This window comes from Primulina eburnea, chromosome 14, assembly GCF_022965805.1.
Source record: "Primulina eburnea isolate SZY01 chromosome 14, ASM2296580v1, whole genome shotgun sequence".
In the NCBI taxonomy this organism is placed as follows: domain Eukaryota; kingdom Viridiplantae; phylum Streptophyta; class Magnoliopsida; order Lamiales; family Gesneriaceae; genus Primulina; species Primulina eburnea.
The window spans coordinates 16,936,085-16,960,913 of record NC_133114.1 but is presented as its reverse complement, the minus strand read 5'-3'; the positions used below and the strand labels follow the sequence as shown (position 1 = coordinate 16,960,913).

At 36.0% G+C, this 24,829-nt stretch overlaps 1 long non-coding RNA gene across 1 annotated transcript; it reads right to left on the bottom strand.

Moving 5' to 3' along the window:
• Positions 1-383: 383 nt before the first annotated feature.
• LOC140811742 (uncharacterized) lies at positions 384-1,718 on the bottom strand. Its single transcript, XR_012113518.1, has 3 exons — positions 1,645-1,718; positions 1,042-1,094; positions 384-499 (listed from the first exon to the last, which is right to left on the bottom strand). It is a non-coding gene; the product is annotated as an uncharacterized lncRNA (long non-coding RNA).
• Between the last annotated feature and the right edge of the window lie 23,111 nt (positions 1,719-24,829).

Here is a 24,829-nt window from a genome sequence, read left to right as displayed (position 1 = left end):
GATAAGACCTTGTTCAAATTTTCTAAGAATGATCACATTTTATTAGTTCAAATTTATGTTGATGATATCATATTTGGGTCAGCTAACCCCAAATTATGTGAGAAATTTGCTAAGCTGATGCAGGAAAAGTTCGAAATGAGCATGATGGGTGAACTGTGGCGCCCGGTTTAGGAATTCATAATTATTCCCTTACTAGGTGCCACATTTACTTTCAATCTTTCTTTATTGAATTTCTATTTTTATTTTTAGCATTATTATTATTAGAAAGATATTGTAGATAAAAATTTAATTACGTTCTACAATAATTTAAAGATTATCTACAAATATTTACATTCTTATTTCAAATATGTACAATTATTTTACAGCGAAAGTTTAACATTCATAATTATGTTACAGCGGAAGTTTAATATTCATTTATAAACAGATCATCTCAACTTTCAAATGCTCTTATTTCAGTTTCAGTTATTTTCCTCTTGTTCCAATTCGGGGGTTCCTATGTCTGGAAATTACAATAGACGAAAAGAAACAGAGGGTTAAGTCTTTGAGGACTTAGTGAGTTTAAATCAATATATGGCTTTTAAATAACACTTCATCATAATTATACATGAAATAATAGGCATAAAAATTTAGATATTATGAATGATATGCAATGAAATAATAGATAAAAGAAAATTCCATAAAATAACATTGGTGGCTCTAATTGAGCACTTTTTGCGAGCCGGGTGAACCATTATCCGGACCGAAATATTCGGTGCGCGTTGTTCAGATGAACCATATACCCGGGACTTTTGACCCGTTGTTCATTGGACTCATTTTCCGGGCCGAAGCTACGTTGTCCAGTGGACTCAATTTCCGGACCGAAATCCGTTGTCCATGACTCCATTCATTCATGATATATCAATCCATTCATAAATATGCAAGAAAATATATCAATAATTGAAATGAACAGTGGAGGATATTTGAACATTAAATAAATGCTATTGAAATTTCCAGGCCAAATGCCAAAGGCTTTAATAGAAGAATGAATAGTAATTTCCTCACCTGATAACTTACAATTTAGGCTTGATTAATACTCCGAGTTCCTGGAGCAAGTCCTAAAAATATATTATGAATGATATTTATGTGTTAGCGTTTTTAAGTAACTAGCAGATCATTTTCAGATTATTTTTTGTTCAAAATCTAATCCGGTTGATTTTAATTAAATTTCAAAAATTCATATTAATTAGAAGGTATATCCAAAGATTACGAAAGTTGGCCAAAAAGTCGGAAATAACCTCAGGAACGTTCGGCCGCCGGAAGATCGTTGTTCCGGCGGTGCGTGGGGTACACGCGCCGATGGTGCCTGGCGCGTGGCTGGCCGTCCGGCGGCCACACGCGGCCCGTTTTTTTCCAGCATGTGTAACTTTTTATGATCTTGAATTCTCTTATTGAAAGTTTTGCCAAATTCCTAACCGAACGATACCAGATTTAAATATCGTCCTATGATGAACTAGGGTACTCGGGCATTCCGAAAATGTTAGTTCCGGTAATATTTTGGGATGACGGGCAGTATGTACCTCATCTATGCAACAAGAGGTACAACTTTGTTATTCAAGCCGACATCTAGTTTGGTGTGTAGCTATAAGAAAAATGAGCGAAAAATACCTAGCTTGAATACGGTATACCGTTGCCGTTTTGCGGAATGTCTTTGATTGATTTTCTGGTTTTTTAGCGATCTTTTGCGTCACCTCCAGTGCTATATTGCTTTATGATATGAGGTGAATAGTTGGTGATTTATCGTAATTTTTCGGAAAGGGTATAGCTTTTCCTTCTATTTTTTTCTCTCTTTTTCCTTCTTTTCTTTTTTTTTCCTCTTCTCTCTTTCTTTCTTCCTTCTCTTTCTTTTCTCTCGGCTGATACGTGGTTTGGAGGAATGGAGTCGGCTATATATAGCCGAATTTCAAGATTATCCTTTTATTTTTATTATTATTATTTATTTATTTTATTATTATTATTTTATTATTATAATTATTAATTATTTATTAAATAGAAAAAATCTCATATTTATCCAAATTTAATATTATTATATTCGTGTATCTAATTATTGAACCTAATTATCTTATATTGAACTTAATAATTATTGTAATTAATTACTTAATATATATGTTGAGTTTAATTATAATATTTATTATATTTTATTATATTTTGGGTATTGGATTTTGGAATAAGCACCTCATATTGCCTGATGAATTTTTAAGTGTATTGTGATGTATTTTAATGTATTTCTAGATACTTTGGACTAATAAAATTTGTACCGAAAAAATAATATGATAATATTTTAAAAATGAAAATAGTATACTAATAAAAATGAATTTATGCACCTTTGTTTTTAGGGTGTCACATGAACTGACATTCTTTCTTGGACTGCAAGTGAAGCAACTGGAGACTGGTACATTCATTAGTCAGACTAAATATACAAAGGAGCTGCTGAAGAAATTTGGCATGGAATCATGTTCAGCTGCAAATACTCTCATGAGCTCATCAGTAAAAATGGACACTGATCAAGGGGGAATATCAGTTGAGGCGACATTATATCGAGTTTAATAGGGTCATTGTTATACCTAACTGCCAGTCGCCCTAATATTGTATTTGCTGTGTGTATGTGTGCTAGATTTCAAGCAAATCCTAAGCAATCACATTTCTCATCTGCTAAAAGAATTTTGAAATATCTTAAGGGTACACAAAATGTTGGGTTATGGTATTCTAAAGACTCTACTTTCAATTTAGTTGGATATTCAGATGCAGATTATGCAGGATGTAAGCTTGATCGTAAAAGTACAAGTTGATCTTGTCAGTTTCTAGGAGACAGGCTGATCTCTTGGTTCAGCAAGAAGCAGACATCTATAGCTACCTCAACAACTGAAGCAGAATACCTTGCTGCTGGTAGTTGCTGTGCACAACTGATCTGGATCCAGCAACAACTGAGAGATTATGGAGTAATTACAAATAATTCGCCCATATTTTGTGAAAATACGAGTACAATTGCCATCACCTATAATCCAGTTCTTCGCTCAAGGACAAAGCATATAGATGTCAGACACCACTTCATTAGAGATCATGCTTTGAAGAAAGAAATTAGACTGGAGTATATATCAACTGAGCAACAAGCAGCTGACATCTTCACCAAACCATTACCCGAGACTAAGTTTTCTTACTTTCACAATATTCTTGGTTTAATTGATTTGTCTTAAAATTATTACTAATGTTGCTTTACTAATAGAATTATCTGCAGAAAATAAGAACACAACAAATTGAAAATAATACTTTATTAAGAATACCATCGATCCCAGTTTACAGAAGATATCATAGAACCAACTGAATCCTGCCATTCTCTAATCCAATTATTCAACTCATAAATTTGGATTCTAGAAAATGACCTAGTTGTAGAAATCTTCTCAACCACATGTCATTCCTTCCATAATATTGCTTCTAAAAGACATTTTTCATCAATCAGATCTGTAACATGCCTAACTTCAAAACGATCAATGTATTTTCTTGTTGTTGCTGCTTGAGCACGAGTAAGAGCAGCACCACTACTACTTACCCTCTGCAAATCATGAATCTTGAACCATGTTGACATCACTTTCATCAAGACATATTCTTCCATTGTCTTCTTCAATTCTTCTAAATAAGGACTTAATTGCTCATTAACTTGAATATGCGAACTACTGCATGCATCAGAGTTACTTGAATCCGACATATTGAACTGTTATTATCTCACATTCTATCATCTTATTTATAGACAGATGAAATTTAAATGTTGAAGAAACTGAAGAGACTCAAGTCAACCGAAACGTTTTTCTCATTTACCGAGGAATCTTAACTATCAGTTGTTCATTATCAACTGATATCAGTTTGACATTTATTACTTAATGCTTAACCAATCATCAGTTCATCTGTTTATGCTCGTAATTTATATATAACAACTAATGAAACTTATTATTTGCAGGAGAAAAAAAAACAAAGTTAAGCCAAAATAAATGTTTAATTCAACTATAAATATTTGCTTGGATTACATCATTATATTTCTCTTCTATAACAATTATCCACATCTTCAACCAAGCAGATAAAGGTCCAGTAGATGTCTTGGAAAAGCAATGAGAACCAGCTATGCGCCTAAGGATCCTCAGCTCCTTTCGAAGCATCAGCTGATAGATATGACCATCTGTGAAGATGTCTACCCACACAGCTATGTGTAAGTGCTCCCGCACTTTTCTCAACTCTGCCATCAGCTCGGGAGTGGTAGCCTCGCCAGTATTATACAGGAGCTCAAGCTTATGAAGCTTCTCCTAGTAGAGAAGTCTCTCATAGAAGACTTCATCTTCTATCACAACCTTCCTAGTCTCCAAAGAAAATGGCGAAGCACTCGAGCTACTCGCTTCTGCCATTTTTTGTCTTGAATATTTTCACCAATATGACTGAAACTAACCGAGTTACTTCTACTTATAGCCGAAAATCATGGAAGCTGAAGGGCCATCGATGTTTCAGCAAACGATAATCTTTCCGACCTTTAAATTTATTTTATATCGTCGCTTTAATTATTTTATGCACCAATTAAGGGGGAATATCAGTTTTGAAGAGGTTAACTGAGAAGACAATTGTTTGTGAACTCTCAACTGAAATGAATCAGTTTCCCAACTGATCGTTCAGCTGGATATTTTACAAATATTCTCACATAGGTTAACAAATTTAAAACTTATTATATTCCAAATCAACTTACGTGACTGCTGATTCATAATGTGGCCTATTTTAAACCATTCATCTTTTTCACAAACGCCCATAGCACACGTACACATAGTTTTACTCAAAAATTTAATGGACTGACACGTGTCCCGAATTTGAACAGTCACAAACAACTGTACTAAGGCCACTTCAATTCAGTTTTCTTCTTACGCATACAATCAGTTTCTAAGAACATACTAATTCCAGAGCTTATCGTTTAAGAATTTCAGATCATTTTATCTGTCGAAATGGCAAATCAAATCCCAGCTTACATGTTGAATGCTATGGCCATTGATTTTGACCCAGTTTTATCAGTTCAAGAAGCTGATGTTGAGAACGTTTTTCTGAAGATTGAATCTGCTGGTCTCAGGATGTTTTTGGGACAATCTTCGCAGGAAATATACCCGAAGGAAGTAAATGAATTCTATATGAAGGGGTTTGTCACTTCTGATGGAAGCATCTATGTAACTGTCAATAATCAGCTGTTGATCCTATCTGAAGAAACCTTCGGAGAAATTTTCTCTTTGCCAACTGATGGGTACGTCAACTTCTCTGAAATCAAAACATCTGACATTGAGGAAATGCAATCTTTGGTATCTGCTGATGGACGGAAAATCAAAGTTTTCGATCCAAAGAAAGAGATGAAACCAGAAATACATTTATTAGCCGACATTGTGGCGAAGGGCATATTGGCTAAGGCCGGATCTTATGCTGCCCTTACACTTGAGAAATTCCAGGTGATGACCATCATCATGGGAGAAAAGAAAGCCAACTGGAGGCATATTATTTTTTATATTCTGAAGAATATGCTTCAATCAACCAAACAGTCAAGAGGCTTTGCCATCCCAATCAGATATCTTTTGAGACTAAAGGGATTGGTAGCTGACAATGCTGGAACATCATCAAAGTTCAAAGTCTTCACTGCTAAAAACATCTTGCCGCCAAAAACCAAACAGGAGATTGGATCGCAATCACCTGCTCCAAAATCAGCTAAGAAGGCCAAAACTTTGGCACAACTGAAAACTGCAAAAAAAAAACTGATTCTGAGTGAATTAGATTTGGAGAAAACTCCTTCGCCTAAGCTTGTCAAGAGACCGATGACGCAAAGAACTAAACCAATAACAGCGGTGGAAGTCATTCCAACTGAGAAAATTACTCAATCAGCTGCCCAACAGCCTATTCAAGCTATCCCTTTGCAGGTAGTCCCACCTGATGATTCAGTTACTAAAGAAAAGGCACCCGCTAAGGTAAGAGCTCCTTTGACTCATGTAAATCGACCTACCATTTTGCCTCGGGCCAGATCTAAAGGTGTTATATTGAGGGAACCAGTGGAAACCACTCACTCTGGTTTGAATATTCCTCACATTCTCACAACTGAAAAAGGAAAGGGCAAGCTAGTTGAAGAACCAAGGCCATCTAATACCATCCAAACTCCCATTGACCTGTTTGGGAACAGGTCAACGCATTTTCCACTTCGAAATTAAAATCTTTTGATAATTGGAAAAGTTTTAGGACTGAGATTTTTGCCAAATAGTTGAAGCACAAATCCCAACTGAAAAAGTTTATTAAACTTGAAGTAATTGTGCTGAAAATAGTCAAAGCTGCTACTATTAGCCAGGCATTGGAAAGGCAAAAATATTTCTTTGATCAAATCGAGCCAAAAAGCTGACTAGAATGGTTGCAAAGATGAAATCCAACTACAATCCAACAGGTCTAACTGCATATAATGATAGAGTTGTGTTCACCCAACTGGACGCAGATCTTAGTGGCCTACAAAGGGAAATCAGAATTTGGGAAATAGATCAGGAGTTAGTTCTTCCTGAGGAAGCCTCTGAGGCAGAAGAAGAACCCTCATCTCAGCAGAAAGAGTCATCCTCAGAACAAACTACTGTTGCAACTGAAGAAATAGTTCAGGATATGCCTCAATCTTCTCTGTTTGAACATCAGCTGTATTCTGAAACTGAACTATCTTTTGCAAACATTGATGAAATCATTCAGGCCGTAGCTCGGGAAGCTCAGCTAGAAGAAATACATTCTGAATCAGTTGCTCCTTCAACTGAACAACCAGAACAAGAAGTTTAGATACCATCTGAAGAACTATTTGAACCACTTGCTGCTGAAGAGCCAGTCCTAGATTCAATGCAAGAACAACAAGAAGCACCCGTTCAGCCAGAAATCTCTACTGAACAAGTCACTCAAACTGATGAACTATAAAAATCTCCAGGTCAAGCAGTTGCTGAAAATGTGGAGAGTCAATTGCTCATTCAAACAAAGGAGCCAGAACCAAGTTCAGTAAACTCTTAAAAAGAGGCACCAGTGGAAACTGACCAAGCATTATCTGTTGATCAAAATCCATTTTCACCACCTCAAATTCACGAAGAAATTGCTGCAACAGACATTCCAGCACAGACTGTTTCTGAAACGATATTATCTGATAGGACCATGGTGGTCTTTGATCAAGTCTCACATGAACCAAGAACATCTAATCAATCACCTCCTCTTCAATCCACAGAAATGGATCTTGTTCTAGAAGAAATCCAGAATATGCAGCACAATATGCAGCAGATGATTACTGAAATCAAGAAAATTCAATCCACACAATTGTCTCATACTGTCAAATTGGATTCTTCAATTGAATATGATTCAGCAAAACTGAAAAACATTAAAGCAAACATGGATTCTTTTACCCGAACTGTGCTTGAGATGAAGAATAACAAAGGTCTAGCTCAAAGTCTCTATACAACTCAGGATATAATCAGTCAACGAGTTGAGCGATGTTTCTAATAAAATGGAATTGCTGCAGACTTGTTTACAAACTGCTGTCTCAAGTATCTCTGCAGATGTCAAAATTCTCTCCACTGAAGTTCGAAAATTATCTGAGAAGATGGATTTGTTTGACAAAAAGGGGGGAAGAAATCAAAGATCAAAGAGCATCTTGAGAAACAGCAGAAGAAACCATCTTGTTAAAAACAGTTAATCAGATTATTAGATTCAGCTGTTATTAAATCAAGACTTCTATCTGTTCAAGAAATTCAATTTCTTATTTTATCTACAATGAGCTCATACGTTCAGTTGTTATTCACTTAGTTTTGTCAAACACCATAAAGGGGGAAATTGTTGGAAACTAAATTCTGTAGTTTGACAAAATATGAACCAACTGAAAATACGAATCAACTGATCGAGTAAACTGAACTCAGCAGCTGAATCCATGCAACTGAAAATTCAGTTATTCTCCTCACCAGTAACTGAAACACGTCAACCGACAAAGAGACATAAAAGACTGCAACTGAATGTGGAACGACGCACTTCAATCAATACAGCTTGGAACAACTGATCATCAACTGATACGCGCAAGTACATTCAACAACTGGAGTTAATAACTGAAATCAACTGACTGATCAGTGGGAAACTGATCAATTGATATATTCAGCCGTATGCTAAGCACCCTTCAACTGAACATATCTCAAGAAAGAACAATCAACCGTCAAGAGACATAGAAGATTGCAACGCCGCACTTCAATCAATACAGGTTAGAAAAACGCATTTTGGCGAAAGCAATTAAGACGCCGCATCACAATAAATGAATCAAACAATGTCCAAGGAATAATCAAGTAGAAATCAACGGATCCAAAGATTTAAAATTAATCTCAAGTTACCGTTGGAGAAAAGAAGCTTATAAATATGACAGAAGAACAGCTGAAGGAAAGAAGAGAAAAAAAAAAACACTATTCAAAAGCTTCTTGTCACTCTGTCAAAATCCTAGCTCACTTTTACTTGGTATATTCGTAGCAGTTAAGGCTACAATTTGAGCTCACTAGCAAGTTGTAATAATCGTCGAAATTCGATAGTGCTAAGATCAGTTACGCACTGAGAACATTCTGTTAAACTAAGAGTTTCAGTTTTTGGCAGTGTTAAGTCCAAACTGAAGTGTGTCAGTACAATTCTTGTATTTGATCAAAGTCTTTTAGTGGACATCATATCCTTGAGATAGAAGGGGTGACGTAGGAGTAAATGAAATCTCCGAACATCCAGAAACAACCCTTGCGTATTTTATTTTTGTATTCTATCTTTCAGTCAGTTACTTTCCGCAACTGATTCAGTTTAACTGATTGACATTGACCAACATGATTCCGAGAATCAGTTTGTCACCAAACTGAACTCAAAATTCGAAAAGATCATTTTTAGTTGTGAGTGTTTATTCAACCCCCTCCCCCCTTCTAAACACTCTTGATACGTTAATCGATCCTATCAAACTCCATATTTCAATCTCAAGTCTTCAAGTCAACCCTTCACCTCAGGGATTGAAGAGGGAGAGATCAACCTTAGACCCAATAATGACAAGGGAAAAACTAAGGTTGGTACTAATGAAGCTGCAATTTCCTCATTTCTGGTTTACCAACAGAATTGGGAGAAATTAAAAACAAGAATTGGTATTAACCCAGCTACTAATAGGTTTGATGTCTTTAGGAAATATCCTAAGGAATGGATGAAACCTAATTCATATCCCAAGGAGGTCAAAGCCTGGTATTAATTCGGGGATCTTGCCTCAGTTTATACCACATCACCCAGCTTTCCAGAAATTTCAGGACTACCAAAACAGATCCAGGAAGCTGTTCATGAAACGTGGGCAAATAACGATTATTTGTCTAGACGAGATATTCTGGAACTATACTTCTTCAGTACATGACCAGCAGGAAAAGATTCTCACGAAGCCTTTCATTTTATCAAGTTAAGGAGGCCATATTCAAATGTCCAAAAATATATCAAGGATCCTCCATCAAAAGAAACATCCCTTGTTGCTTCAATAACTGAAGACGACATTTCTACCAGAAGAGCATGGGGTTTATGGGTCTATCTCACTGAAAACGGATCATTCATGTTAAATACTATGAAAAGAAAAACCACAAGTTTTGGAGAATTCGAAAAGAAAAAAATCTTCTGTGAAATAGCAAGCTTCCGGGGAATAAAGAAATTTGTCGGAAATTCTGTAATATGGCACATGTGGGAATGGTAAGAAAACATCTTCCTAGAGTGCATAAACCAGAAGGAACCAGAATTTGGCAAGGGCTTCAAACCTCGAGCAGACAAGAAGCATCTTGCAAAAATAGGACCAAGTGTGGAAGGACCACAATCACGATTTCCTCGGGGATACAGAAAGCCAAAGATTCTCCGACAAAGTTAAAAGTGGACACGTGATCAACCCACTAACCAAAAGAAAACCCACCATGTGAGTGGAAGACAAGGACCACCAATAATCGGTGGAAAATGACAAATGGATTCCTTATCTTTAAAGATAAAGGAAATCTGATAAACGGACAAGGAAACTGGACCCAAAATTCATACTATAAATAAGGGTAAATGGAAACAGTAAACCATACCAGAAAGAAACCTAAAGAAAATGTATTTCACATATCTAAAGGTTTTAAAGAGAAGAATCAAGAAAAATAGAGATCAGCTGGAACCTCTTAAATGGTTAGTTCAACATTTCAAAGAAAAATAGAATGAGATTACAGCAGATATCTTACAAATTCATCTCTACTGGTATTGCAGAGAGATAAAAGAAGATGAGAAGTTGATTTCTAGATTAATAATCTAGAAAAAGACATTTCAAGAAAATGGAGGGACCATCTCAAGGGACCACTCAACCACTACATGGTCCATGTGCAAGCTGTAAAGGCTTATCAAGATTTGGAATCCGAATTTCAAATCCGAAGAAGCCAAATATAAATAAGGCAGGAAGAAAGAAGTGAAGATCATCGAACATTTTCCTCATTTCTTTCTACAAATAAATTTTAATATTTTCTTTCAAGTTTGTGTTTTTCAAGGTCGGCTACTATAAGTAGCTAAATAAGTTTTCTCCTCTTCTATAGAAGGTTTCAATGTAATAATAAATGTTTGTGTTTGAATAAAGAAATCTTTGCTCTAGCCCCTCTCATGTATTATTTCAAAATTTTATCTTTTATTGTAAACCCTAAGGTAGGAAACGAATTAGGGTTGGGATAAGTGCTACTGAAGGAATCTGTGTCAGTAACCATCGGTTGCGATCGTGTGATTGGACTGTGAGGAGTAGTTCGTAAAATACGGTGGATATAACCCAGTGACACTCTCGTCAAAGAGGTAAAAGATTTAATTTATCTTGCGAAAGCATGATGGGCCATTAATTTAAAAAGAAAATAAAGTATTTAAAATATAAGGTTGACGAAATTTTAGGGAATTAGGGACTGGAAAGAAAGTTTTAAAGATTTAGGGACTGATTCAAAAGTCTCCCATGATTCTTTAATGACATGTCTAACATTCAACCCACCAAATAAGCAATGCAGTTTCAGTCAAATAAATAAATCCATTTGACCCACCTCCGTAAAAGAATGCTAGTTAACTCTCAGAAAAGTCAAAGGTCAAACTCCGAGGCTGATTGGGAAAATGCAATAAATAATTTTGGTTAAACATTATTTAAAAAAAACATAAAAACCAATGTGGTCCCAAATATTTAGTTACAATCAAGATTTGATCCTTATTCTCAATTTAATCTTAAATCTTTTAAATTAGGTCCAATTTAGTCATTTAAGCTAAAAAAAACTTTTCAAAAATGCCAAAAATACCCTTGTTTTTATTATTATTAGAAAATAATTACAGTGGATCATGAAAATTGTATCAGAGCTTAGAGTTTTTATTCAAGAAATAATAAATTATTATTATTTAGTAACATTTCGTGCTAGGATGATATTTTTCTTAAAATATGTATCTAAACATATGTTCGAGAATTATTATTTTTATGTTTTATTTCAATAATTTGGAATACATAAAACAAGAAGATATAATTAAGGTTAGATACCAGAAGCAACTAGGAATGTAATAAATCATTTAGGTAAAAATATGATACAAAATAATAGATTCCTAGAAATAATATCAAATTTCCCTAAACTCTCGGGAGATCTTAGAAAAATCCAAAAGACGGGACAAAATTATAACAATCAGCTATATTATGTTTCACAAAAAGCTGAAGAAATTCTTGAAAAACAAGAAGAAATTTTTTGAACTTTGAAAGATATTCAAACAAGAATTCAAACCATAGAACAACAACCTAGTTCTAGCAATAAGATTTTGGAAGGAAGGTTATCACCATCCTTTGGTATCGAACCATTATTACATCAAAGAGGGAAAACCGAGGTAGTATAAAAACCTATAAACGATGACGAGAAAGTGATCGATCTTAAAAAAATGTCTCAGAAAAAAATAAACGGATGACAACAATAGAAGAGTCTCGATAATATTCAAGCCCTTGAAGATTATTTTGCAAACCTCAAGATTATATCTGAAAATGAGCATAACCGGAAGTGAACAACCCCTAGTTAATAAAATTACTTCTCAAGAACCAACAAGAGAAAGTGTGGGTGGGATCTTATGATCTAACATGGGAGGACCCTGAAGTTATTTCCAAGTTGCATGCCCTTCAGCCATGGAGAAGATCAAGTTTATCATTCTAACGGATTCAACATGTCCTATGAATCAGAACAAAGCAGTCACCACTGGCTATATTTTATACTCACTCAAATCCATTTGATCCATGACTTGTTTGAATAACACGTTTACAGAGCTGCCCGAATCCACAAATATCGAGATATTTCATAATTGATTATCATAGCTCGGATAACTAAAGAATCGTTGTTGGGGTCAGATACCCCTTTCATATCCTCGGGTCCAAATAATATCACCCACTCAGTCAGACCATTATCTTATCAATCTCCAAGTTATTCATCCTTCAAATGCTACTCTTTCTTGCTCGATTGGAGTCCTCATCAATAGGCCCTCCATAAATCATATTTATAACTCGCCGAGGAGGAGGTGATGTGCGGGGCGGTGCCTTATGATTAATTTGAGCGGGGCCCTATTCTATATGCCCCCAGAATTCTAGCATCCTCATCCAATCACGATGATAGATTTTTTCTCTGGCTCGCTTGGGTGGCTGATTATCTTGTGCACTGCAGCCAAATATGCCTTTCATGCCCAAATCTCTTTGAATTATGCGTTCTATTTCCTCTGCAAAATTCAAGCATTAATCAATTATATGAAAATAATCATTGTGTAAATCCCAATACTTTTTGGAGGACAATGCTTAAGGACCTTTATCGCTTCCTCGTTGTCTCTAAACAAGGTGTCTCTGTTCTCAAATTTCCTTAACTCGGGGCTTTCTCATTTTCTGTTGGATCTCGGTTTTCTCGTGCCCAAACGCAGCGGATGTTTTAAAAAAAATTATTTTATTTTGACAATCAAAATATATTTATGTTTGGGCACTCGTATGGTTATAAGATTAAACATTCATAGGGCGTTAGAATATTATACCTTTGGTGAATTAAATCACTTGGCTCCAACTAATCCGGTCTAGGCGGATATAGCTCTTGATGATTTCGTACGAAATTTCTTCAAGAACTCCTTTCTTTATTCTTCTAATCAGGTCAACGACTAGATGATTTTTTCCTCTTTTAATTTATACTAGAAAAATTAGAAGAAGTTTTTACATAGGAGATTAAAAATGAGAGACAACTCAAACTTTCCTTCAAAAAGAAGTGGCCGAAATTTTGTGGAGAGAAAGAGGAGGATTTTCGAAAATTGTGGTGTTGGTGGCTAGGGTTATGGCTTGATTACTCATATTTATAATTAAGCCATGAACTTGATACATATTATTAACATTAATGGGCTTGATTATTTAATTGGGCTAGTCAAACTAGTTTAATTAATCAAAGTACATTAAAACTTTAATTATTTAATATGTTGGACTTGTACTCATACAAGTCCATTAAACATACTTCCCACCAATTTTAATTTTATATTTAATAAACTCAACTTTTGAGTTTAATAAATTAAATCCATTATAAATTCAAAATTTTAAATTTATTATTTAAATTATACATTCAACTACTTGAATTTTATCGCCTCCAAAATTTAATAAATTAAATTCTCAAATAAAAGTAGTATTCTAATGGACTTAAACATAGCAACTGGTGAAAAAGTTTCTTCATAGTCAATTCCTTGCCTTTGAGTATAACCTTTTGCAACAAGTCTTGTTTTGAAGGTCACTACCTTCTCATTCGCGTCAGGTGGATCCACCAATGTCAAGACTTGGTTTGAATACATAGAGTCCATTTCAGACTACATGGCTTCAAGTCATTTGGTTGTATCAATATCAGATATTGCTTCTTTGAAATTCATTGGATCACATCCAACACAATGCTCATCACGACTTTTTTCATGAAGAAGCGTATATCTTGCAGGTGGTATGATAACCCTACCAGACCTTCTAGGATCTTGTACTTTAACTACTGGTTGTTAATAAATGGGTTCAACTTCTAGAGTTGAGGGAGTATCTTGAATTTCTTCAAGTTCTATCATCTTGCCTTTTCTATCTAATAGAAATTCCTTTTCCAAAAAGATGGCATTTCTTGAAACAAACACTTTTGCTTCATTGGGATGATAAAAATAATATCCAAAAGAATTTTTTGGATATCCTACAAAGTAGCACAAAGTTGATCTATTATCCAATTTATCTCCCATTTTCTGCTTCACTGTAAGCAGGACATCCCCATATTCTCATATAAGAATATTTGAGAGTTTTTCTCATCCATATCTCATATGATGTTTTATACACTGCTTTAGTATGGATATTATTCAACAACATTGTCGTAGTTTAAAGCGCAAAACCCCAAAACGATATAGGCAATTCAGTGAATCTCATCATAGATCGAACAATTTCCATCAAGTTTCGATTTCGACGTTCAGAAACACCATTCAATTGTGGTGTTGCTGGTGGAGTCCACTGTGAGAGAATCTCATTCTCTTTTAGATAACCCAAAAATTCAGCACTTAAGTATTCTCCACCTCGATCAGATCGAAGTGCCTTAATATTTCTTTCTAGCTGGTTTTCTACTTCAGATCTGAACTCTTTATACTTTTCAAATGCTTCAGATTTGTGTTTCATCAAATAAACGTACTCATACCTCGAACGGTCATCAGTAAAGGTAATGAAGTAGGAATGCCCAAATTTTGTGCTAACACTTAGCGGGCCACAAACGTCCGTGTAGTTCAAATCTAGTAGACCATGTTCACGTTCCATGTTTCCATTGAATGGAGTCTTAGTCATCTTTATTTTTAGACAAGACTCACAAGTAGGTAGAGAATTTATGTCTGACAAGTCAAACATGCCTTCTCCCACTAGCTTGTGCATCCGTCTTTGGGAAATATGATCTAGTCTAGCGTGTCATATTTGTGCGGAATTTGGATCTTTTATTTTCTTTTGTTTGTTGTTGTTTTTGTATGCGCTTGGACATTGTTTAACTGAATATCTTTTAATTTTAAGTTATAGAAATCGTTTGTTAATTCTCCAGTTCCAATCAAACATTCATTCTTGTATAAATTGCAAACACTTTTAGCAAAAACACAAGAATAATCATCCCTATCAAGCATAGAAATAGAAATAATGTTTTTAACCAATTCAAGAACAAATAAAACGTCTCTCAAAAACAACTTAAAATTATTGTCCAAAATTCAAGTAACGTCTCCAATGGCAGTAGCAGCAACTTTTGCTCCATTTCCTAGTCTTAGAAAGGTTTCACAATCTCTAAGCCTCTTGCTTCTTCCCATCACTTGTAAATCATTGCATAGATGAGAACCACATCCGATACCCAAGAAACATGAATTAATAGAAACATTAATTTCAATGTAAAACATACCATGGCCAGAACGCTTATGGGTAAGATACTCCTCGCAATTACGCCTCCAATGCCCAGGCTTGTTGCAGTGGAAACAGACTTGTTCTGACTTGTCAGGCTTTGTGGGCCCAAGATTTGGTTTCTTGTATGGCTTCTTGTTGGGCTTGTTCTTCTTCAGAGGGGTAGAACGCTTCTTGCCTTTATTTGGGGCACCCCTTTTCGTACCGGATGAAGAACCCACTAGAAGAACATGCTTTTCCTTTTTAATTGTGACCTCATAATTAGTAAACATATTGACTAACTCTTCAAGGGTGGCCTCAAGCTTGTTCATATTAAAATTAACCACAAATCCTTCGAACGAGACAGACAAAGACAACAAGAGAATATCAGTCGATAGCTCACTAGGAATAACCACGTCTAGCCCCACCAACTTCTCAATGAGCCCAATCATCCTAACACCATGGTCATGGACGAAGTCCCATCTCGCAAGCGTGTAGTCATGAGTTCTTTCACGGTAGCATGTCTCTCTGAACGAGTTTGTACAACATACAATTCTTTCAGATGAAGGTGAATGTCAGCAGCATTCACCGCCTCCTCGAACCTCCTCTGAATTTCATTCGACATAGAAGCAAACATGTAGCTCTTAGCTTGAAGATCATGGTCCCACCATTTCTCAAGCTTATCTAACTCAGTCCTACTGATATCAGGAGTCGCCTCCTCTGGTGGCTTCTTATCAAGCACATACGCAATCCTTTCGGAGTTCAGAACAATCTTTAAATTTCGAAACCAGTCATGATAGTTAGGGCCAGTCAATTTGTTTTGATCGAGAATGGTTGAAAGCGGGTTAGGAGTAGACATCGTGAATATACTGAAAATGAAAACAGATAATAGTTACTGATAATTTTAAAATAATTCTAAGATATAAAATATAGATTTCATTTTATAAAATTCTCTCCCACTATTTTGACATTTCCAACACCCTCTGTTGAAAAAAGAAAATCATATTTTCTTAGTGGGCACGTAGAGTCCAATTAACCAATTATAATCCCGAATAATATCAGCTAATTATAATTTCTAAAAGGTAGAATCCAATTTCATCCCTATGCGCGCCAATAATATGACGCCGTTTATTTTAACGTGTCAAACCAACCTATCAATATTGAACTGTAATGGACGGTCGCCATGAGTTCCCCCAATAATATGAGCTGAAGTCATGGGAGTTCCACTTAATTCACATCATATGTCCGGTGGAAGTCACAGCTTTCCGGTGTCCAGGCCTCCTCAATAATATGAGCCAGACACTGTCTGCGGATAGCGATCAACATGCAACCACGGCTGATGCAAGACAAGGAAAAATTAAACTCTTTTAATTTTTTTACTTTTTCGGTTTCATATAAATTTTGAATCATATTCAAAATGAGGGATTTTAATTTTAAAATTGTCTCATCATTTTAATTTAAAAATAGCGTGCCATGTTTGTATGTTTGCCGGATTAATGCAACTATATTATTTAATAATATACATACATACATATTATTATATATCGCATATATCATAATATGAAATTCAACAACAGACAAGGATGATCGATTGCCAACACTATTAGATCCATGTGAGCCAAACATGGATCCATGTCCAAAACCTAGGTGAACGCAGGGATGCAAATGCAACTATTACAAGAGCTTCCAATATTTTACATGTCTTCATCTTGTGCATTGGGTCTACCATCTTTCAGTCTTGATCTCCCGTTATTTCTAATAATTAAATTTAAATAGCCATGACACATAAGAGATACATATCATGTGGGTGGGAACGGGCTATAAACCAGGCCCATTTTAATAATAACAAATATTAACAAAATAAATAAAACAATAAAATATCCTAGCATACACCTAACACATTGGTCAAGCCTCTCGATCATCCTTCATGTATTTAATATAAAATATTAACATCAATTTAATTAAACAAATTTAATTTATTGATAAATCATATATCTAATAATTTTATGACTGACCACCACAATTATTAAAGAATTTAATAAATTAAATAAACACCTTTATTTAATTTCCAATTAAATCAATATTAATTGATTTTTTGTAAAACTCATTTTACCAAAAATAATTAAATCATATTCTAATTATTTTTTTTACAAGAAAATTATTAATTTACAAAATTAATTTCCCAAAAGAAAAATTGAACCAATTTTCAAAAATACCAATTTTGCCCAAAAATTTGAAAATCAAAAAATTACACCCCAGGCCCAAACAATTCAAGCCATCATCCATCACTATTCTCGAGACACTCCCAGGTAGCCGCCCGCACCGCCCGCTGCCCTAACGTTTTGGGCAGTGGCAGGCTTCCCGTGCACGTAGGGCGTCCGCACGCTGCACTGCGCACATGGCGGTGCACAGCGTGCGGACGCTCCGCACACTGCGCCGCACTGCGCGCGCATGTTGCGCGTCTCTGCGCGTGGTCTACACAGAACAGTTCCGGGCAGATCAGTTTTTTTTTCTGGAAAAATAATTTTATTGGTGCTACAATTTTCTGAAAAATTTTCTTGTGTGGTTAGGAAAAAAAATCATTCAATATCAAAACTATACGATTTAGAAAAAACATGGCTCTGATACCACTGTTGGATCTCGGTTTTCTCGTGCCCAAACGCAGCGGAAGTTTTAAAATTTTTTATTTTATTTTGACAATCAAAATATATTATGTTTGGGCATTCGTATGGTTAAAAGATTAAACATTCATAGGGCATTAGAATATTATACCTTTGATAAATTAAATCACTTGACTTCAACTAATCCGGTATATGCGGATATAGCTCTTGATGATTCTCTACGAACTTTCTTCAATAACTCCTTTTTTTATTCTTCTAATCAGGTTCACGACTAGATGATTTACTAATTTGCACTAGAAAAATTAGAAGAAGTTTTTATGTAGGAGATTAAAAACGAGAGACGAATCAAACTTTTCCTTCAAAAGGAAGTGGCCAAAATTTTGTGGAGAGAAGGAGGAGGATTTTCAAAAATTGTGGTGTTGGTGGCTAGGGTTATGGCTTGATTACTCCTATTTATAATTAAGCCATTACCTTGATACATATAATTAACATTAATAGGCTTGATTAAGAGCTTCTAGTAGCATCGCCCCATGATTCCCTACGTATCACTGATAGTGCCTGCAAGAACTAGTCGATTATGATTAACGTACAGTACGGTCACTTTATCTCATATATCTCGATCGAATCTGCAACCATTGGTTCATCGAGGGTCGCACAATAATTTGATAACTATGTGATATATATAAATAGTGGCATCAGCATGTACTATTGAAGAACTCTTTCTCTAACATACATCTCATACTCTAGACAGAGATTCCACGCACTATTATTTCATTAGATCACATAGAATATCCACACCCATAGGTGAGCGGTGAATCCACGACTACAATGCACTGGCTCCTATATGTGTCGCAATTGTACCCAACCTCGCCATCTGATGACTCTCCTGGAGCCGATAAACGAGTCAAAGCACAGCCCTAGCATATATAGCCTCAGTGTTGTCCCGGGTCATAGGACTAGTGGTGTACAATCATAACCACAGACTTATCCTCTCGATTAATGATAACCACTTGGAAAGTCCGAATGAGGGTTGTTCGGTATTATCATCATATGACTATCCATATGCATGTTTGGACATCTCTATGCCCTTACCAAGAAACACAGTACACAATATCACATATACTAGTCTCGAGCTCAAGCGACCTTTATCCATGTTTTAGGCGGCTAAATCGACTAGAAACTAATTTAGATCATACAGTGTTTACAAACGAGTTTCAACATCGAATTAAGATTCATTTGTATTAAAGTATAATCAAGGTCTTTATCTATGTTTGATAACATGGGTATACATATAAAGAAATTACAAACCTATGAAATGATGAATTATATTAAAATAAAAATTGTTTATTACAACTGAATCAATAAAATTCCTAGCCAAGAGTTGGCTTGCAGGGCATCTAATCTAACATTTTCAACGGAGTATACTAGCGAATTGTCTGAGCAAGGCAGTTGGTTAGACTCGTGTAGGCCGAGCTGTGAATATTTCTGGTCAGGCCTTCTTCTGGAGCATGGGGCTTTCTTGTGCTCTTTCCACACGATCTGTCTGTGCTTCTTCCATATTAATGTATTTTACCGACTTGGCCAGTAAGCTTTCGAAGCTAACGTGTGGTTTTTTCACCTACGAATTGAAGAGGTCCCATGGCCTCAAACCTTGGATGAAGGTGCTAATCAGTAAGTCTAGCATAGCAGAAGGAACTTCCACCAATTTTGCATTGAATCTTTGGAGATATGCCAGCATACTCTCCTGGTTGTTTTTCCTCATTCTGAATAAAGTCAACATAGTGAGCCTTTTCCTTTGCAAGAACATCCTACTGAAGTCTTGCAATGTCCAAATGCTTTCAATCTCAATCAAATTATCCATTGCTAAGCTGCTCCTGTTAGGGGTGCTGAGAAAAACCCGACACTTGATGGGATCTGTTATTGGTGTAGTAGGTCAACATTTACCAACAAAGCCAGATGCTCATCGGGATCTCCTTTCCCATTGTATTCCTCGATGCTGGGAAATCTGAAATGTGGAAAAAACGCAACTGATGGTACTTCTGCTAAAAATGAGAGAGCTTGGGGCAGAGGTGGAGTGGTCCTCCCAGAGCTTCTCATTGTTGTTGCGCTTCTTCTTGAATTTTTCTCATTTCCTCCGTAACATCATTCTGGTTTGGGGGAGGATTGATGGACTTGTCTTTGTACCAACACTCGCTCTATAGTGTTAGTGATCAACTTGGTGATCTGAGTTATATTGAAATCGGGCAGAGGAGGCGGTGGAGCATTATTTTTGTCACTCTCTCAATGATTAAGAATTTCTTCATTTTCACCTTTTTGATTTGGGCTACGGCCTCTCCTATCGCCTCGTCTTCCTCTACCTGTCATCGTCTTATCTTTTGTTTCTTAAATTTCTCAGAGACGATGTCAATTGATGATCCAAAAAATTTCATGTTAGAATATTTCATGTTTGCAATCTTGAGTTTGATGTTAACAAAACTTTTTATTTTGTTTTAAATAAATTTACCTAAGTGCACAGAAAGCTACCGAGCCTAAACTGAAGCTATCGAGACGCAAACTGAAAGAACAAACTGATTGCCCAAACTGAACCAGTTCAACTCACCAGCTCGACTGATTGTCCGGCTGATCAGTAGTTCAGCAGAAGACTTTCATAAGCCCGGCCAGCTGATGAAGAGCTCAACTACTGAAGAGCCCAGTTGACCAGTTCAACTGAATCAGTGAAATCAGTTCAGATGACGAGTCAACTGATTTCACCATACTAGTTCAAGACCAGTTCAAAACATCAGTTAGAAGCCGACCAGTTTGCAGAACACGACAAGCTTATCTAAGTGGAATCCAGGTGTGTGGATTAAGGAAAGCAATTGTCTAGTCAAAGGACGATAATGAACGTTGCAGGAGAGTTTAAATTCAAGACGTTCCAGAATGACTGTCAGGAAGGACAAGTCAAAAATATCGAAGAATAGATTCAACGGCGATGAACATATTTGATGAGTCTTGATGTACGGTCATGAACCCTCTACAAATACAAGATCAAGACCATCAACAAAAAAGAGTGTGTGTATATCATAAGAAGAATAGAAGAGCAAGATCAACATATATCATCTTACAAGAAGCAATCAGCCCAGATTTGAGGAAACACTTCAACGTGTTATTAGCTGATATTAGAAGCATAATTCCCTCATTGTTTGAGAACACTTTTGTGTTGTATTCATAAATCAGTTCTCACATACAATCACTAACATACAGAGAGTAGAGCTTATTGATAAGTCGAGTGAGTCTTGCACAAAGACATTAAACTTTTGTATGTAGTCTTTAACAAATAGACATTAAACAAGTGTTAGCTGGAAGGTGATGCTTTCAGTCTAGGCTACCAGTCAGTTAGGCAGTGATGTAAGTCCTAAGCTGAGTGGTAGAAGGGGTGACGTAGGAGCAGTTGAAGTTTCCAAATATCCATAAATATATCTTTTGTACCTAACTGTTTAACTATTGTTTTCAAACTGATTTGATCAGTTCGAGCTGTTATCAGTTCAGTTTTCACCATAACTGAACTGATACATGCAAGAACTGATAGCCCTTATTTTAGTTATTCAGTTTACGCAAGTTAAAAGGTTTTCAAATTATTCAGCTTTCTTAACGGATGATTATTTCGAGTATTTTTCACTTGATTTAAATCCAAACTCGATCTAATTCATAGTTGTTTAAATTCTTAGAACATGAGCTATTAAATCTCATGGAGAATATTGTGTTTGAAGCACCCTTGCAGTTGTTAGAACCGATCCTTCATTTCACGTACCTTGAGTTCAGTGTGGTGAGGCAAATCCAATACTCCTTGCTAAATTGATTTGGTCTAGATCCTTGGTCGAGTATGTGATGAGTATAACTTCAGTGTGGCTCTGAACAGACGAACAGTGGTTAGAGGGCATCGGAAGTGTTTTTGACGTAGTCCTTCCGATACCTAAGTCAGTCCTGAGAGAAATTTCGAACATTACAAATATACAATTGCTTGTGTAAAGCAATGAGTGAATGTTTCAAAACATAGAGAATACCTAATATTTATAGAGTTGGAACTAGGTATCTTGTATAATACGAATTCTAGGTATGGTAAGTTACTTCGGATATCATATTTGTGTATCTTTGATATTTATGAATTTTGATAGCACATCTCTCTTTGCTGAGATTATTCCCTCGTTACTAAATATTTGTTGAACATCTTATATGGTAAGGATTATGTCCACCGCCTTCTTACACTGAGTTTTGATCGGTGCACTTTCTGCTCGGCTATTTAGTTATCCCAAACTAAACACTTGTCCGACTCTTTATCGAGGCATGATTCTTGAGCTGAGGTTATCAGGTCGGGTACACGTGATCGGTATGGGTTTTTATCACCTTCGAGTCGACGCTACCATAATTTGGATCGTCTGCCAAAATATGCTCTGATGCTCGGCATCTATTGTGCTCTGTGCCTCTGTCCATCCTCGAGCATGGGTTAATGAGTTGGACTCCAAGTGACTTATTGGGCCACTCCTTTAGTATTAATTGGATTCAATGTGGGTCATTTACTTTAATTATTGGGTTAGTTATTGGGCTACGATGCCAATCAGGTTGGCTTATCTATCTCAAAGTCCTGGTCGAGTCGAAATTACAGGGTTAGTTATTGGGCTACGATGCCAATCAGGTTGGCTTATCTATCTCAAAGTCCTGGTCGAGTCGAAATTACAGGGACATCAATAAATTTAATTATCCGTGGAACACTTTTAGCAGAAACTGTGCATTTTATTTTATAATTACAATTGAATTAAACCAAATCAGCGTTCGCTAAGTTTATTTTAAAAATTTGATGCTAATTTTTAATTCTTATTCTTTACGTAAAACTCGAACACACTAAACAAATAATTTTAAAAAAAAAAAATATGCATATTTTTATGAATCGATGTACAATAGCGCATCCATTGTCCATCATCCAAGCCTCTCACCTGATATGCATAACTCAACAATGGATATGTGAGGAATAAAAATAATTTATTATTATAATTCACGAGGGTTAGTAATCGTTTTTGGTCATTTTAATGGTCGTACAAAAATATCCAATTTGTTCTTTGATACTCTGGAAAGGGCTCGGGTCATTCTTGGACTCGACCGGAAAGAGAAAAATTAAAACAAGTCAAAATCTAATTTGTTGTAAAGAGTAGAGCATGTCTAAAATTTAGACAGGATTCTCCAGCCCGACAAGGGTACTTTCGCCCGACCAAGGTGACCAAGGTACTCCAGCCTGACCAGGGTACTTTCCCCCGACCATGGTGACCAAGGTACTTTCGCCTGACCAGGGTACTCTAGCCCGACCAGGGTGACCATGTTACTTTCTCCTGACCAGGGTACTCCAGCCTAACCAGTGTACTTTCGTCCGACCAGGGTACTCCAGCCCGACCACCGTACTTTCGCCAGGGTTCAGTTCACCCGACTAGTATGGGTCACCATACATCATTAGCATGATAATCAGTGCACATGATAAGACCAAACAGTATGAGTCGTCATGCTTATTAACAGATGACAGGGCCCGAGCAGTTGTCAGAGTACATGGTATGGGCAGTTGTCAACAGGGCCCGGGCAACTGTCTAACCAGGAACAGTGTCCATGCACTATAATCGATGTCATATTCTACCCTATAAATACCCAAGTTTCCTAATTTAAACGGACATTGCAATCTACTACATTCAATAAAATCTCTCTCTACTTGGTGAACCTTGTACTGACATAAGCGTCGGACTGGCTACGCCGAAAAAACTTTCAGTGCCCCCCCTGACATTATCTTGTTGATTGTGTGTAGATTTTCTGACCCAGACAGACTAGGTCAGACCACTCAGACAGACCGTGCCAGACCACTTGGGCAGACAAGGCCAGAGCACCATGGCAAACCAAGCCAGAACACCCGGGCAGACCAGGCCAGAGCACCCGCGATACCAGGCAAGACCACCCGAGCAGACCAGGCCAGATCATCATGGAGATCAGGTCAGGTCATACTCATCTCATCATGTCAAAATATTTACAGAGAAATGACACTTCTCTGTTCGGATAGCTTGCCCACCCCAGCTCGCTCAATCTACTCAGACAACATTATTCTTCAATATACACAATGGACAAAACTAAAATTTATGAGCATTACCTACTCAACTCTTTCATCATGTTTATTTTTCAACCACTCATCTTGTACTAATGAAAATCAAATCATATTAATAGAAAATAATTTTTTATATTTTAACTAATTTCCATCTTTTGTTTTTTAGAAATAACTTATTTAGTTATTAATCGAAACTAATATATATATATATATATATATATATATATATATATATATATATATATATATATATATATATATATATATATATATATATATATATATATATATATATATATATATATATATATAGACACACACACACACAAAATATTCATGTATTGTGTCATGCATGCATTGTATGTGCTTTGTCGGTAATATATATTTATTTATATGGTAACTAATTCCATATTTTATATTTTAAATATAACGTATTTAGTTATTAATTTGTGGTTGCAGAATTAGGTTATTTTCCATTTGAACTTTTTCTCTTGAATTCTAGCTGCCTAATTCTATAAATATTCGGAAAGTTTTTTCATGGCAATGATGTAGGCTTATGTGAATGTTTACATCCAGTGATCCCATAGAAGAACACTCCTAGTAAATTGTCAGTATTCCAGTAAAAATTCAAAA